The sequence below is a fragment of the Zootoca vivipara genome, chromosome 10, assembly GCF_963506605.1.
Source record: "Zootoca vivipara chromosome 10, rZooViv1.1, whole genome shotgun sequence".
Lineage (NCBI taxonomy): Eukaryota > Metazoa > Chordata > Lepidosauria > Squamata > Lacertidae > Zootoca > Zootoca vivipara.
In genome coordinates this window covers 28,259,573-28,275,477 of record NC_083285.1, presented here as the reverse complement: position 1 = coordinate 28,275,477, position 15,905 = coordinate 28,259,573, and the positions used below count along the sequence as shown (strand labels likewise).

Below are 15,905 nucleotides of genomic sequence, written 5' to 3'. Positions count from 1 at the left end.
GCATACACAGAAAGGATCTAGGCCATAGCTGCCAAGTTATCCCTTTTTTTTAAGGGATTTTCCCTTATGCTGAATAGGCTTCCTCGCAAGAAAAGGGAAAACTTGGCAGCTATGATCTAGGCATTTCCACGAAAAGGCACGTTCACTATAGAGTACTAATATTCAAAAGAAATACTTTTAACTCAGTAATGTGTTCACTGAACACCAGGCGTTTCTACTAGTGGCTTCTCAAATTACAATTAAACAAGCTATATTGTGTCAGTTCCTTTTGACTACAACATAATGGGTCATAGAAGGTACAGTAGACATCTGAGGAAATAGATGTGGCAATAGATTCAATGAAACAGTGTCACCTTTCCTTCCCCCTCTCTCTCCACTGAGATATATTAATAAAAATGTGAGATTTCTATTATTAAGGCCACCAAAGTTGCTGGCCTTCAAAAAAGGTCTGCCAGCTCTCAGCAGGCTGAGAACTCTGTCCTGCAGCCTAATCCATTTTAATGCCGGGCACAGAGGAGGGGGCTTCTCTCTTCCAGCTCACTACTTTCTGAGCTGAGCATAAAGGAGGGACCAGGGACTTCTTCCCTCCTCCACCAGTCTGCTCACTCAGCTGAATGGATTCCTGGTTACCTATGGCTTCCAGGTTAGCGATTAAAGACAAGTCTGAGCTAGTGGACTGCAAAGTTATAAAGCACAACAAGCTCTAGGAGGGCTTCTCTCTAAAATAAAAAGAAAAGGGAGCATTGAATGCTGGAAAGCAATGCATTCTGAGGTTTGATGGAACCCTATGTTATGGGGGACAGAAATCACATTATTAACTAGTCAGGAAAATAGTTCATCTGGTTAGTACAGATGTTGGTTGATGACAGACATCATCTTCAGCTTTCTTAAGCAGGACAGCAGAAGAGCGTATTTATTGCCTTCATCTCCTACCTTTTGCTCTAAGGACATTGTTCACACACACCCTCATCAGTTAATGCCTACGACGACTCTGCAAGGTAGGTGAAGAGGTGGCAACTGACTCCAAGGTCACCCAGTGAGCTTCATGACTGGGGATTTGAACCCTAATCTCCCAGGTCCTAGTCCAACACTCTAACCACTAAACCACCCTGGCTTCCTATGGTCCTTCTGCTATGGTGCAGTTCTATAAATTGAATCGGTAAATCAATATGGGGAAAGCAAAATGTACCTTAGAGAAGGATCTGAAATATTTTTCTTGAAGCTTGGATATATTTTATTCTGGATGTTGTCAACTGCTGTGAGATTTAAAATATGAAGTGGCATAGAAATAAAAATGAAAATAAATTCTATTGGGGGGGAGGGGATGGTGCCTAGACAGTCCATGATGGCAACAGGGACAGAGGTTTAAGCTGGCATTTGGCGATTACCTTACACATCTGAGTTACTAAGACTGATAGAAACATGGGAAGCTGTCTTACACCATTTAAGACCACTGGCCCACCCAGCCCAGTATTGTCTATGCCTGATTTTAGGCAGGAGTCTATACTGGCCCTATTTGGAGAGGCTGGGGTTTGAATCTGTGTCATTCTGCACACAAAGCTGATGCTCTACCACTGAACCCTGCCCAAAGTTCAAATAAATCAGCATCCGAAGCCACATTTCCCTGAACAAACCAGTTAGAATTAATTGTTGCTTGCAAAGTTGAGACATAATGGGAAGCTGCAGGTTATAAGAAACAGAAAGTGGAAGCTCTTTATCTCTACGCTCACATGCAAAGGAAGGGAAAAGGGAAGGAAGAGAACCTGAGGCTTACTTATAGTTTATAGTTTAATCCAAAATCATTAAGTATGAACTATTTGGTAAACCTCACTGATAAGCAATTGCCCTCAACAAGTTTGCTTTTCCAAAGATACTACAGTGGAACCTCAGTTTATGAACACTACGGTTTACGAACGGCGCGGACCCATCTGGAACGGATTAATTCACTTTCCATTACTTTCAATGGGAAAGTTCGCTTCAGTTTATGAACGCTTCAGTTTATGAACAGACTTCCGAAACCAATTACACCCATGCTTTGGGTTAAGTACGCTTCAGGTTGAGTACTCCGCGGACCCGTCTGGAATGGATTAATCCACTTTCCATTACTTTCAATGGGAAAGTTCACTTCAGTTTATGAACGCTTCAGTTTAAGTACTCCGCGGACCGTTTGGAACAGATTAATCCACTTTCCATTACTTTCAATGGGAAAGTTCGCTTCAGTTTAAGAACGCTTCAGTTTATGAACAGACTTCCGGAACCAATTGTGTTCATAAACCGAGGTACCCCTGTAAATAAAACTACTTACTTGGCATAGTTTTTATATATCTTAAGATACTTTTTTCTTGCTTTAAAGCATGTTTACCTTACTCTTCTGCTGAAAAGGCTCCTTGAGGGGCCCACATAAGATCAAACCAAAAAGCTAGGTAGCCCTTCCTACAGACTCACAATCATTCTAAAATATGTGACACAAAAGGAAAAAGTGATGAGGAGGAAAGAGGAAAAACAAGCTAACTCAGGTACAAATAGTTTTTCATAGTTCTTCTAATGACCAGCTGACATCGAAGTTCAGGGAGAGAAGCTAATGGAGTGCCCCTCCTTTCCATCACTTCCTCTGCTGCAAGCAGATTTGTCCTCATCAATGATAAAATACTTTGCACTGTTCTGCTAAGGAAGTTGAGAGTTGTACCACAAAGCCTGCAGTCCTATACCTAATTATTTAACAGCAAGCTCAAATGAACTCAAGTTTTACTTCTGAGTAGGCATTCACCAGACTGCAAAATCGATTGGATGGGAAACACATTTTAGCTTTCATCATATATCTATTTTCTGATAACACTGTCTATGTTCATGTAAACAGTTACTTCAACCTAAAGAATGAACTGTAGAGTTTATTATTAACTTCAATATTATTTACTTAGAAAAGATGGGCACTAGTAAGTCCTTAACTTCTGTCCCAAGGATGAGTGATTACTCAATAGTAAGTCTAGCTGTGTTAAATTGGGCCTGCTTCCAGGTAGTGGGCACCAGATTCCAGCATCGGTTATGCTACTGTGAACAATTACCTTCGTGCAGTAAGTTAGTTTCTATACAGTGGTACCTCGGTTTATGAACACAATTGGTTCCGGAAGTCTGTTCATAAACTGAAGCGTTCATAAACTGAAGCGAACTTTTCCATTAAAAGTAATGGAAAGTGGATTAATCCGTTCCAGAGTACTTAAACTGAAGCGTTCATAAACTGAAGCGAACTTTCCCATTGAAAGTAATGGAAAGTGGATTAATCCGTTCCAGACGGGTCCGCGGAGTACTTAAACTGAAGCGTTCATAAACTGAAGCATGGGTGTAATTGGTTCCGGGAAGCGTTCATAAACCGAAGCGAACTTTCCCATTGAAAGTAATGGAAAATGAATTAATCCGTTCCAGATGGGTCCACGGTGTTCATAAACCGAAAATTCATAAACCGAGGTGTTCATAAACCGAGGTTCCACTGTATACACTTACATACACCTCTCTATCCTCCATCCAGGCAAGCAACAGGCAGTAACAAGAGTTCAAGGAAGCATTCCAACTAGGCAAAAACATTCAAGGGGTGTGTGAAGCATGGCTGTTGAGGGATGCGCATGGGAAGTGAGGGTGTGTGACCTAGGGACCATCCAAGCACAGGGAAGCCTGAGATTCAACATCACTGCCCTAGGCAAAATTTACTCCTGGAGTTCAACAGACTCCTGCAATGCTTTGTATTGGGGTTTCTGTTTTCTGATACAGGATTGCACAGATCTAATTCCCTCCACCACCACCACCCCAAAAAAAACCCTCCAGTACCCGTTAAGTGATATTTCCAAATAAAAATGTAATTTATTATACAGATGGAATGCTGTTGTTTTATCTATCCTATTTTGAGAAGTTGATGGGAATAGAACAGGCCCCAGAGCTTCCCTTTCCTATTCGTTTCAAAAGCAGTAAAGCAGCTTAGTACGTTAAATGTAAATGGTAAGAAATTGTAAATGGCGGTGGGAGCTGAAACACCACAGGACAATTGATCCCACAATTGTGAAGAGGACACGCAGTGGTTCATGTTTGCTCAAAAGTATTTCCAACAGCCACTGGAGTTCACAACTCCAGTAAGGTAAGAGGTTTAAGAGTTATTTATCGTTGTAATTTACAATAATTTTGTTCTTTGCTTTTCTTATTGTTAAAATTTAGTTTAAAATGTTAATAAAAAAGTAGAACTTATTTGTCGTAATCCAGCACACACTTAAACTTGTCTTATCAGTGGAACTTAATGAGTGTAACAGTGCTATTTGAAAGCCATTTTGAAATATATTTTTGAAAGATTAATTATAATTAAATTATTTTGTAGTTTTCAAGTTTAAGTCACTGCTTACAATTATAACAGTAGTTTACCTTCAGATATTTCAAAGTGTTTTCAAGAGTTTGGGGTATCTTAGAAATCTTAACAATCATTAAACATTGCAGCTAAACAATATGTGCACTTATGACAATGAAAGTAAAATGGGGTTTCAAAAACAGTCAATTCATGCAACTGTTTTAAACTGATGGGGCTAACTGATTCAATTTTGAATAGATGTCTGAAACAAGACAATGGAAAAAATGGAAATGTCCCTACTGTCCACACAACAAAGAATTAAAATGTAATTTACCTTGCTAATAAAGTAAATAGAAGACAGCACTACAGAAAATTCAACATAGGAGAAATTCTACTCCAAGCCATTCTGTCAACAGGAGTTTTGCAGAAGCTAATCTTTGTCTCTTAACATTTAGAAATAAAGGAAACCCTTGCCAATAGTAAACAGAAGACAACTTTTTTAAAACAACATTTTATTTGATATGTATCTCAAGTTATGCAAACTTTTACAAATTTCTATGTATTTTTAATAAACAAAACTGTGTATAAGCACACATTTTAGAAAGATAACTTTCCAATAAAGCTAGACCTTTCAAAAAAGGAAGCCAACTTCAATATACGTACCTAAATTTGTCAGCAATTCCAGTATAGAATCTACTTCTGTGTTTTTAAGTGGTTACCTCCCAGTTTCAATTTCTATAATCTCATTCTTCTCCAAACCAATTTTCTGGAGAGTCAACTTTTAACCTCCAAACTAACCAAACTTTTTTTAAAAAAAACAAAAACATTGGTACTGATTCACAAGTGAAGCAGGATTAATATCTTATTAATTTCTCTTGCTGTCAGAAGGGGTTAGATATATTCTGTTAGTATCTGAGCTCCTTACTTCCTCCTAGATGAATGAGAACGGAACAGTATCACTGTAATGGGGAACAATATGGAGGACTTCAGAAGACGAGATAGAAAACATGCAGACATTATCTTAGATTCCAAAGAATATAGAAACTATATTTGTGATATTCCATGAATCAGTTCTACATTACCGTTTTCTATTATATGTATATGTATATGTATATGTATAGTTTGTGCCATTTCAGTGATCTACTATAGCCCAGGGACCAAGTACTCACTGTTGTACTTTCTAGCTAGCTTTTGAGACAATTGTAATATAGAGAGAATACCTGAAGAGCCAAAGGTTTCTTATTCTGAAGATGGAAACTCCTTATCTATTTCAGCTTTTAAAATTTAACCTTAAAGCAGTTTGCCTCTTTTTAGCAGTGCAAACAGCTGAAATAGAAATATCAAAGAGTGGAAAGATATTGAACAGAAGGAAAGGATGAAAATCAGCTTCCATGCCGGAAAGCAATGATCTGGCACAACAGACCAGGAAGTCGGTTGCATGAACTCTGTAAGATCATTCTCTCTCTTCCTGCAGTATGGTTGGGAGCAGACTTCTTGCGTTTTTTTGAAAAACAATTAACAGGATGGTTTTAACATACAGTTGTGACACAAGACCATCTATTCCACTCCACCCTAGGCATCCTCAACTTTGGAGACTAGAATGTGGCTGAAGAATAAATTTTTAATGGATGAAGAAAGGGCAAGCAGGAAAATTAAATTTACTTTATTGACAAATTCTAAAAAGAAGCAGCATTCTTATGAGTTTGGCACTGTCAGCTTTGATGGTAGCTTTGGTGCTCTACTATTGCTAAACTATAAAATAGAAATGCTTTACAAGGGTTCAACAACCAGGTGAGAGCTCCTACATTAGAATTACCTGAGTAAGTTTCATGCTGGTACTCTCTAAGCTTAGAGGGTCTCAGCCTGGTGTTGGGCAGACTGGGGGTGCTGGTTGTCTATCAAGCCCCCTGTTGCCCAAATGCGCCCCTGACTAAGCTGGCCAAAATTGTATCTCACATTGTGTTGGAGGACTTCAGTATGCATGCAGAAACTGATGTTAGGCCTGCTCATGTCAACCATGGGGCTGTCTCAGTTATCAGTCCAACAAAACGAGTAGTGAACACCCTCAATGTAGTCTTTAATCCAAGTGATGAGCAGTGAAACCAAGTTGGGACAGGGTGCAATGCAGTTCCTTGTCTAACTGACGATCTTGTCAGAGCCCCAGTTGCACTATGAAATAGTAAACTGAAATGAGTGGTTGACATGATCACTACTAAGTGTCCTCTCTGCCGTTGTGGAGCCCCAGTGATTCTTTTGTATTCTGAAGAGCTTCGTACCATGAAGCAAACTAGATGAAGACTAAAGCACAAATGGCGCAAGTCCGACTCTAAAGCAGACTGAACGCTTGTCAGTGGGCATAATCTTGTCTACCATGGTACAGTACAGGCTGCAAAGAAAGCTCATATCACAGCCTGGATTGCTTCTTCTAATAGCAAGCTGGCAAAATTATTTCACAGTCTGGAGGTTACTGACTCCCACTCTAGGGGTGGGAACTTTGGTGCTTACAAAGACTTGCTGTGACCAACTGGCTACACAATTTGAGGATAGGGTTGCTTGACTTCAGAGTGACCTTGACTCTTCAATAGTTCCAGATGAAGTATCCAATACCAGAGTTGGTGGTGTGTTGTGGGATTGGTTTCAGCTTGTACAGGCCACTGATGTGGACAAGGTGCTGGCGGTAGTACATCCAACCATATGCCCTTCTAACCCTGTCCCCAACTGGCTTATTAAATCTAAGGCTTGACTGCTTGGCTCCAAAGCACGGTTAACACTTTCCATGGTGCAGCCTCTCCTTTAAAAAACCCAGCTCTGGTCCCCTTGGATTGGAATAATTACTAAATATCCCTTCTTGGGGGAGGTGGCAGACAGGATTGTAGTGGGACAGCTGCATTCTTGGATGACACAAATTATTTAGATCAGTTCCAATCTGGGTTCAGGCCCGGCCATGGGACTGAGTCTGTCTTGGTCGCCCTGATACATTACCTTTCCAGAGAGTGGAACAAGGGGGATGTGACCTTACTCCTGCTTCTTGATCTTTCTGGGGGTTTTGGTACCATAGACCAACCATAGTATCTTCCCAGACTGGTGCTATGAAATGTGAACTAGAAGCACTGAATTGTAATTGTTCTGGTCCAACCTTCAGGACAGAGTCCAAAGAACAGAACTAAAAGAGTGCTTTTTGGGGCCTCAAGCAGTTATACTATGACACTACTCTATTCCCAGTGCTACTTAATATTTACCTGATGCCACTGGGAGCAGTCTTTAAAAGAATTTTGAGGCAGAGTGACATCATACACTGATGACACTCAGCTCCATTTCTCCATAACACCTGAATCAACAAAGCTAGGCAGGCCCTGGACCAATGCCTGGTGAAGTGGTGAGATGGATAAAGCAAAGTAAGCTGAAATTGAATATTGGCAAGACTGGGCACTGTGGGTGAGTGGCTCCTATGTCCAGAAAATTAGTCCTAGATGGGTTTACTCTTCCCCTGCAGGAGAAAGTATATAGTTTGAGTCACAAGAAATCCAGCTAGCCTCAACGACTGTAAGCACCTTTTTACCAGCTACAAATGGTGCAACAGCTACAGCAATTCCTGGAATGGGAGACCTCGACCACAATAGTTCAGGCATTGGTACTTCATCATTAGATTACTGCAATGCACTCTATGTAGGGCTTTCCTGTGGCAAAACTCATAGTTTGGAACCAGTGTTAGAAAGTGAGATATAAAAGCTAGGAGCCAAAATGCTAGAAAGATAAGTCATATTCAAGTTACTGATGTGGGTGATTTCCACATTATTATGATGTGGTTAAATGCTTCTTCATGAGCAATGTGGATTCATAGAACTAGAATGTGGTGTGTCCAACCTGGAGTAGAATCAGAAGGTTTAGCAAACCTTGCAGCAGAAGGCTGATACTATGACTGTTCTATGCAACTCCATCAGCTGTCCCTTAAGGGCACTGGACTTAAAAGGAAGCAGCTGTAAATATTATCAAGACTAGGAATAGAAGAGGAATGGATTCCAAGGCAGACTCACATGATCAATCTGGGCTGATCATAACAGTACATGTAAAGGTACATGTAAAGGGGCCCCTGACCGTTAGGTCCAGTCGTGACCGACTCTGGGGTTGCGGCACTCATCTCACATTATTGGCCGAGGGAGCCGGCGTACAGCTTCCAAGTCATGTGGCCAGCATGACAAAGCCACTTCTGGTGAACCAGAACACCACACGGAAACACCGTTTACCTTCCCTATTTATCTACTTGCACTTTGACGTGCTTTCGAACTGCTAGGTTGGCAGGAGCTGGGACCGAGCAACGAGAGCTCACCCCGTCATGGGGATTCGAACCGCCGACCTTCTGATCAGCAAGCCCTAGGCTCTGTGGTTTAACCCACAGCACCACCCGCATCCCCTAACAGTACATGTAGTTTAGCCTAATTTATCTTAAATATAATCAACTACCAAAAGCTTTCAACGTAACTATAGAGGAAGATATAAAAATGATCTTGAGCTGTAAACACGAGAGGGGAGATGCTCAGGTGGTGTTGCATACATTTCTTGCTGGTGGTGCAGTCAATATCAAATCAAATGATACAAACACACTCATAATGATGATCTATGCTCTCACTCACATCAAAAGGCAGATTGGTTCAAGCAGATATTCAACAGATTCATCAGCATAAGGAAGATCATGCACAAAATTTGAATTCCAGCCTCTCTCAAACATGTTCTAACAAGTTCTGCCAACACAAGCTACTTTACAGAGCCTCCTAACAAGTTCTCTTCAGGAAAGTTCTTAGGACTGATATGCTCGACCTATTTTCAACTCTTGGAGATAACAAAACCTTGAATTCTGATACAAAAAGGGATGCTACAACTTTCATCCAACCGATGGTCCACTCTGGAAAGAAGATAACTGTAAACAGTCATGTAAGGCAGTTTGCCACCAAAACAATTCAGATCCTTACAGCTGAAGTCTTCAACTTTTTTCAAACCCAGGCTCCACCTTTACGCAGACATGCATCTGAGGATCCATTTCTTAATTTTCTTTATCATTTGTGGTAGTGCTGCTGTTGTAAAAGGTAAAAGTAGTGCTGCTGTTGTAACCTACTTTTGATCAGACTATGTCCAGCAATGAGTCCCAACCCATCAGCTGAATACTACACGTCTAAACTGTCTGATCAAAGGAGTAATTTTTGCTGCATATGATTTGTGCTGTCTGAAACAAAACGTGTACAGTCCACCATCTGTACAGTCCACACTGGCCCACTGATAAAACTATTCCAGACCAGTTTTCATGGTAAAAAAAAAACCCTGTAAGCTACTATTTTATACATGTAGAACAAATAACCCATCAGTACAGCCCTTAGTCCACTGTAAAGATCAGGGACACAAAGAATGAAACAACCCAGCATATCTATACACTACTTCCCAATGCTTGTTTCCTTTTCTCTTCATTCTGCACATGTATTTTCTTGGCTGAAAAATGGTACAACTGTATGAAAGCAGGTAATTTTTGGTTTTTATTCTATAAAAGCATCCACACAGACCACATGGGAAGAGAAGCTAAGAAATGTGGTAGATTGCAAAGAACAACCAAAACACATTATTAGGGTAATGAGTAATGAATAAACATTGATTATTATATTTTGCACTGTTTACAATACAGCATACAAACAACTGTTGTACAAACTACTCCTGTAACTTATTTCCAAGTAAACACTCTACACATAAAATTTAAACTAAAAAGTTTAGCATCTCCCAAAGGTATATGTACTAGATGGTATTTCCTTCTTTGACACAACCCTCCCAAAAAAATTCAGTGGGAATGTGGCCAGCTTCACCTTTAAAATGTGCCTGTTCCAACTAGAGTTGTAGCTAAGCTTGTTCTGCTACTTTAAGAACATGAAATATATTGGGTGATATCCATTGTTAGTCATGTACTCAGAATTGACTCACCAAAAATCAATCATACTTATTTCAGTGGAACTCCTGAACATGCTAGTTTGGTATCACCTATTACGGTATGTATAACAACTGATAAAATTGGTAAAGTATGGTATATTTGTGAAAATATAACTTGCCTTTGTTTTATTCAAACAACAACTACCCAAAGATGGAGATGTACGTTGTTACAACCCCTGGTACATACATATATAACATATACAGATGCTTCAGGTTACAGACTCCGCTAACACAGAAATAGTACCTCGGGTTAAGAACTTTGCTTCAGGATGAGAAGAGAAATCACACGGCGGTGTGGCAGCAGCGGGAGGCCCCATCAGCTACAGTGGTACCTCAGGCTAAGAACAGTTTCAGGTTAAGAACAGACCTCCAGAACAAATTAAGTTCTTAACCCGAGGTAAGAAGCAGAAGACATCAAGAAGAGATGGCAAGAATACACGGAGGAATTATACCAGAAAGATATGGAGGTCTCGTACACCCCAGGTAGTGTGGTTGCTGACCTTGAGCCAGACATCTTGGAGAGTGAAGTCAAATGGGCCTTAGAAAGCATTGCTAATAACAAGGCCAGTGGAAGTGATGATATTCCAGCTGAACTATTTAAAATTTTAAAAGATGATGCTGTTAAGGTGCTACACCCAATATGCCAGCAAGTTTGGAAAACTCAGGAATGGCCAGAGGATTGGAGAAGATCAGTCTACATCCCAATTCCAAAGAAGGGCAGTGCCAAAGAATGTTCCAACTACCGCACAATTGCGCTCAAGGTTATGCTTAAAATTCTACAAGGCAGGCTTAGGCAGTATGTGAACCGAGAACTCCCAGAAGTGCAAGCTGGATTTCGAAGGGGCAGAGGAACCAGAGACCAAATAGCAAACATGCGCTGGATTATGGAGAAAGCTAGAGAGTTCCAGAAAAACGTCTACTTCTGCTTCATTGACTATGCAAAAGCCTTTGACTGTGTCGACCACAGCAAACTATGGCAAGTTCTTAAAGAAATGGGAGTGCCTGATCACCTCATCTGTCTCCTGAGAAATCTCTATGTGGGACAAGAAGCTTCAGTTAGAACTGGATATGGAACAACTGGTTGGTTCAAAATTGGGAAAGGAGTACGACAAGGTTGTATATTGTCTCCCTGCTTATTTAACTTATATGCAGAATTCATCATGTGAATGGCTGGACTAGATGAATCCCAAGCCGGAATTAAGATTGCCGGAAGAAATATCAACAACCTCAGATATGCAGATGACACAACCTTGATGGCAGAAAGTGAGGAGGAATTAAAGAACCTTTTAATGAGGGTGAAAGAGGAGAGCGCAAAATATGGTCTGAAGCTCAACATCAAAAAAACTAAGATCATGGCCACTGGTCCCATCACCTCCTGGCAAATAGAAGGGGAAGAAATGGAGGCAGTGAGAGATTTTACTTTCTTGGGCTCCTTGATCACTGCAGATGGTGACAGCAGTCACGAAATTAAAAGACGCCTGCTTCTTGGGAGAAAAGCAATGACAAACCTAGACAGCATCTTAAAAAGCAGAGACATCACCTTGCCTACAAAGGTCCGTATAGTTAAAGCTATGGTTTTCCCAGTAGTGATGTATGGAAGTGAGAGCTGGACCATAAAGAAGGCTGATCGCCGAAGAATTGATGCTTTTGAATTATGGTGCTGGAGGAGACTCTTGAGAGTCCCATGGACTGCGAGAAGATCAAACCTATCCATTCTTAAGGAAATCAGCCCTGAGTGCTCCCTGGAAGGACAGATCGTGAAGCTGAGGCTCCAATACTTTGGCCACCTCATGAGAAGAGAAGAATCCTTGGAAAAGACCCTGATGTTGGGAAAAATTGAGGGCACTAGGAGAAGGGGACGACAGAGGACGAGATGGTTGGACAGTGTTCTTGAAGCTACGAACATGAGTTTGACCAAACTGCGGGAGGCAGTGCAAGACAGGAGTGCCTGGCGTGCTATGGTCCATGGGGTCACGAAGAGTCGGACACGACTAAACGACTAAACAACAACAACAACAACAACAACCCGAGGTACCACTGTATAGTCGAGTATAAGCTGATCTGAATATAAAACTGGGAAACTTATTGACTCGAGTATAAGCCTGGGGTGGGAAATGCAGCAGCTACTGGTAAATTTCAAAAATAGGTTAAATGGTAGGTTAAATGTTTTTGAATATTTATTTCAAAGAAAAACAGTAAACTAGCTTAAATATTGCCAACCTGTTGGCATCCAATATCTAGGCCTCCATTTATTAATGTCTGCCTCCTGAATATTTTAAACAAAGAGTGCAGATTCGTTAGGAAGGAATGCATAAATAAATGTTGAGGCAAATTAAATCAAGTGTCCATGCAATCTCCAGAGTACACAATAAAGCTAGAAAAGGCTGTTCTCATTAACATTTTTTAATGGCAGCATGGCATGAAGCCACACAAGCTTCTAATTAGAGGAATGATGTAGGCAACACTCTAGGTTGGTAGAGGTATGGCTTGATCTAATGCTAAAAAAAGTTCCCAGGTTGTCTGACTTGGTATAACCACCAACCAATTCTTATATGCTCTTACCTGGGATTAAATTATCTTAATCTTAGTGCAACTGACTCCTGAGTAGGCAGACACAGATTGCTAACATGCTGCTTGGGGGGGGGGGGGCATTTTAAAAATGCAACTGCAGAGAATAGGAAGACATCCCATGGGCAAAATGTAAACTCAGCAGATTGGCTAGCAGATTGGCTAGCGTGTTAACGGAGCATCCAGCCTCTATTAACAAAGCTTCAGTATACGCACTCCTAGGATTGTTCTGCCCTTTTTCTGGTGGCAGATTTACCTTGGGGAGCCATTTCACCTTGCTTTTCAACATAGCAGCAACTTCAGATTGGCAGATTCATTTTCTGCTGTTTTGCAGATGCCCCTTTCCATACCTGCAGAATCTTAATAGCTGATCTCAGGCGGTGCTGCGCTGAATACCTTCCATGTGTGTGAAAGGTGAATCCTTAACCTCAATAGATATACAAGGAAACTTTTTTTAAAATGCTATGTCCAGCCTTGGTTTTTTGCCCCTTGATGCAGGAAAGAGCCTTCTGCTATTCAAAAAGCTAATTACTGTCCTTGGGAAGGGAGAAGGTATGCCAGTATCTCTGTGGATACTTGCAGAAAATCCTATCACCCTGGGGAGGAAACGGCACAGCTGGAGCATGAAATGTACATTTTCTCATTGTTCTAGGAAGATCGCAAAGGTGGCGGAGGAGGAAGAAGTAGCCCGAAAGCAGCCCTTTCAGGCTGCTCATTCCTCTGCCGCCGCCTTTGCCGCTGTTGGCAGTGGCGGAGGAGGAAGGAGCAGCCCGAAAGCACTGCTTGTCCCTCTGCCGTCGCCTCTGCCACTCTCAAGAGCAGACATAGGTGCCACGGTTTGGAGAGGCACAGCGCAGCATCTCTTCCAACCACGGCTCCTGTGCCTGCCCTTGCCAGAGGCGGGTGGAGGCAGCGGGACCAGCGGTCCCTCCACCACTGCCAGCCTCACTCAAGTATAAGCCGAGGGGAGCTTTTTCAGTACAAAAAATATGCTGAAAAGGTCGGTTTATACTCATGTATATACGGTATTTGACAATTAGGAAACTAAAAAAGAAAAGATAATAGAAAAGATCAACATTGTAACAAACAAAAAGTAAGTTATGTTATCTGAGCTTAAAAGCATTTTCACACATAAACATAAAAAAATCATTTCTGGAAAAAGCTCACAGATATAAACACCACCACAATGTAATTAAGGAGTTGCAATAAATTTGAATATCAAATACACTTTATAATACTATCCACTGTTACTTCACACAGCAAGCATCAACGTAACTGAGTAAATAATGATTAATTTTATTCCAATCCCAGTAAATATTTTTTCCTTAAAACAATAATATAATTTTTTTATTTATCTAAACAGTATTTGTGTCTGTGTTTTGTATAGTTTATATAATTTATTTTATATATGTATTTCTTTTAGCTTTATGATTGCTTATACGGTTTCTTTTTAGATTATTTTCAAATTTTGAATTTTTGAATTTCGTATGATTTGTATTAAATTTATTGATTAATATTTAAATCTTATTCTTTCTTTCTTTCTTTCTGTGTTTATATGATTTGTAATGCTGAAATATAAAATAAAGCATTAAAAAAAACAGTATTAACAGTATTTGTGTCTGAAAGACCGATTGCTTCCTATTCTGAATTTTTACGGCAAGCTTCAAGGTCTTCAGAAAATGGAAGGTTTGAATGAAATGAAAATGGCTTCTCAACTCTTTTCACATACAGAGGTACATCAGTTTAAGAACAGTCCGGTTTAAGAACGATTTGGTTTACAAACTCTGCAAAAACGGAAATAGTGTCTTGGTTTGAGAACTTTACCTCGGTCTAAGAACGGAATCCGAATGGTGGAAGGATGGATTAAGTTTGTAAACTGAGGTACCACTGTATCTCATCTAAAGGAATCTCATCTAAACCATCCATCACAGATGGCCATTCAAACTCCACTTTAAAACCTCCACCTTCCAAGGAGCTCCATTCCACTGTCAAACAGCTCTTACTGTCAGAAGGTTCTTTTTGATGCTTAGTCTGAATCTCCTTTCTTGTAACTTGTAACTTCTTGTCAACATCATTCTTAAATTCTGGTGGCCAGAACTGGACACAGTACTCCAGGGTGTGGGCTGGCCAAGGCAGAATACAGTGAGACCATTACTTCCCTTGAATGGGCAGGACACTAGACTTCTGTTGGTACAGCCTAGACTAGCATTAGCTTTCTTTGCTGCTGCATCACACTCATGCTTAGCTCATGTTTAGCTTGTGTCTAAAATTCCTCAATCCTTTTCACATGTACTACTGGCAAGCAAAGTCTCCCCCCCCCCATCTTATATTTGTGCATCTGGTTCTTCCTGCCTAAGTATAGAACCATGCATTTGTCCCTACTAAAATTCATTTTGTTACTTTTGGCCCAGTTCACCAATCTATTAAGGTCATCTTGAATCCTTGATTATGCATTCTACACCCTCCCAGTTTGGTGTCTTCTGCAAATTTGCTGAGCATCCCCTCAATTCCTTCATCCAAGAGGTTTGTAAAGATGTTGAACAATGGGCCCAGGACAGAAGCCTGCAGTACCAGCTTGTCACTTTTATCCAGAACGACAAGAAACCATTAGTGAGCAGTGCACTCTTTGGGTTTGGTCAGTCAACCAGCTACCAATCCACCTAACAGTAACTTTGTCTAGCCCCCATTTTACCAGCTTCTCTGCAAGAATATCATGGAGGACTTTGTCAAAAGTCTTATTGAAAGATACACTACATCTACAGCATCCCTGGTCCTCCAAGCTTGTAACTCTAATCCAAAAAGAGAAATGAGATTTGTCTGTCATGACTTGTTTTTGAGAAACCCATGCCTGCATCTTAGTAATCACAACTTTTATAAGTGCTCATAGACCATTTAATTACCTGTTCTAAGACCTTTCATAGTGCAGACATTTCTGCGGGGACCTCACCTGTCTCCAATAATTCTCAAAGATTATAGACAGGCTCTGAAATTACATCCACAAGCTCCTTTAGTACCCCTGGATGCAGCTCATCAGGGCCTGGAGATCTGA

The 15,905-nt window shown here is 40.7% G+C and overlaps 1 protein-coding gene across 4 annotated transcripts in view; it reads right to left on the bottom strand.

The window, feature by feature from the left end:
- Positions 1-15,905, bottom strand: part of CNOT2 (CCR4-NOT transcription complex subunit 2) — a 60,651-nt gene that overhangs the window by 35,913 nt on the left and 8,833 nt on the right. The window lies entirely within an intron of this gene.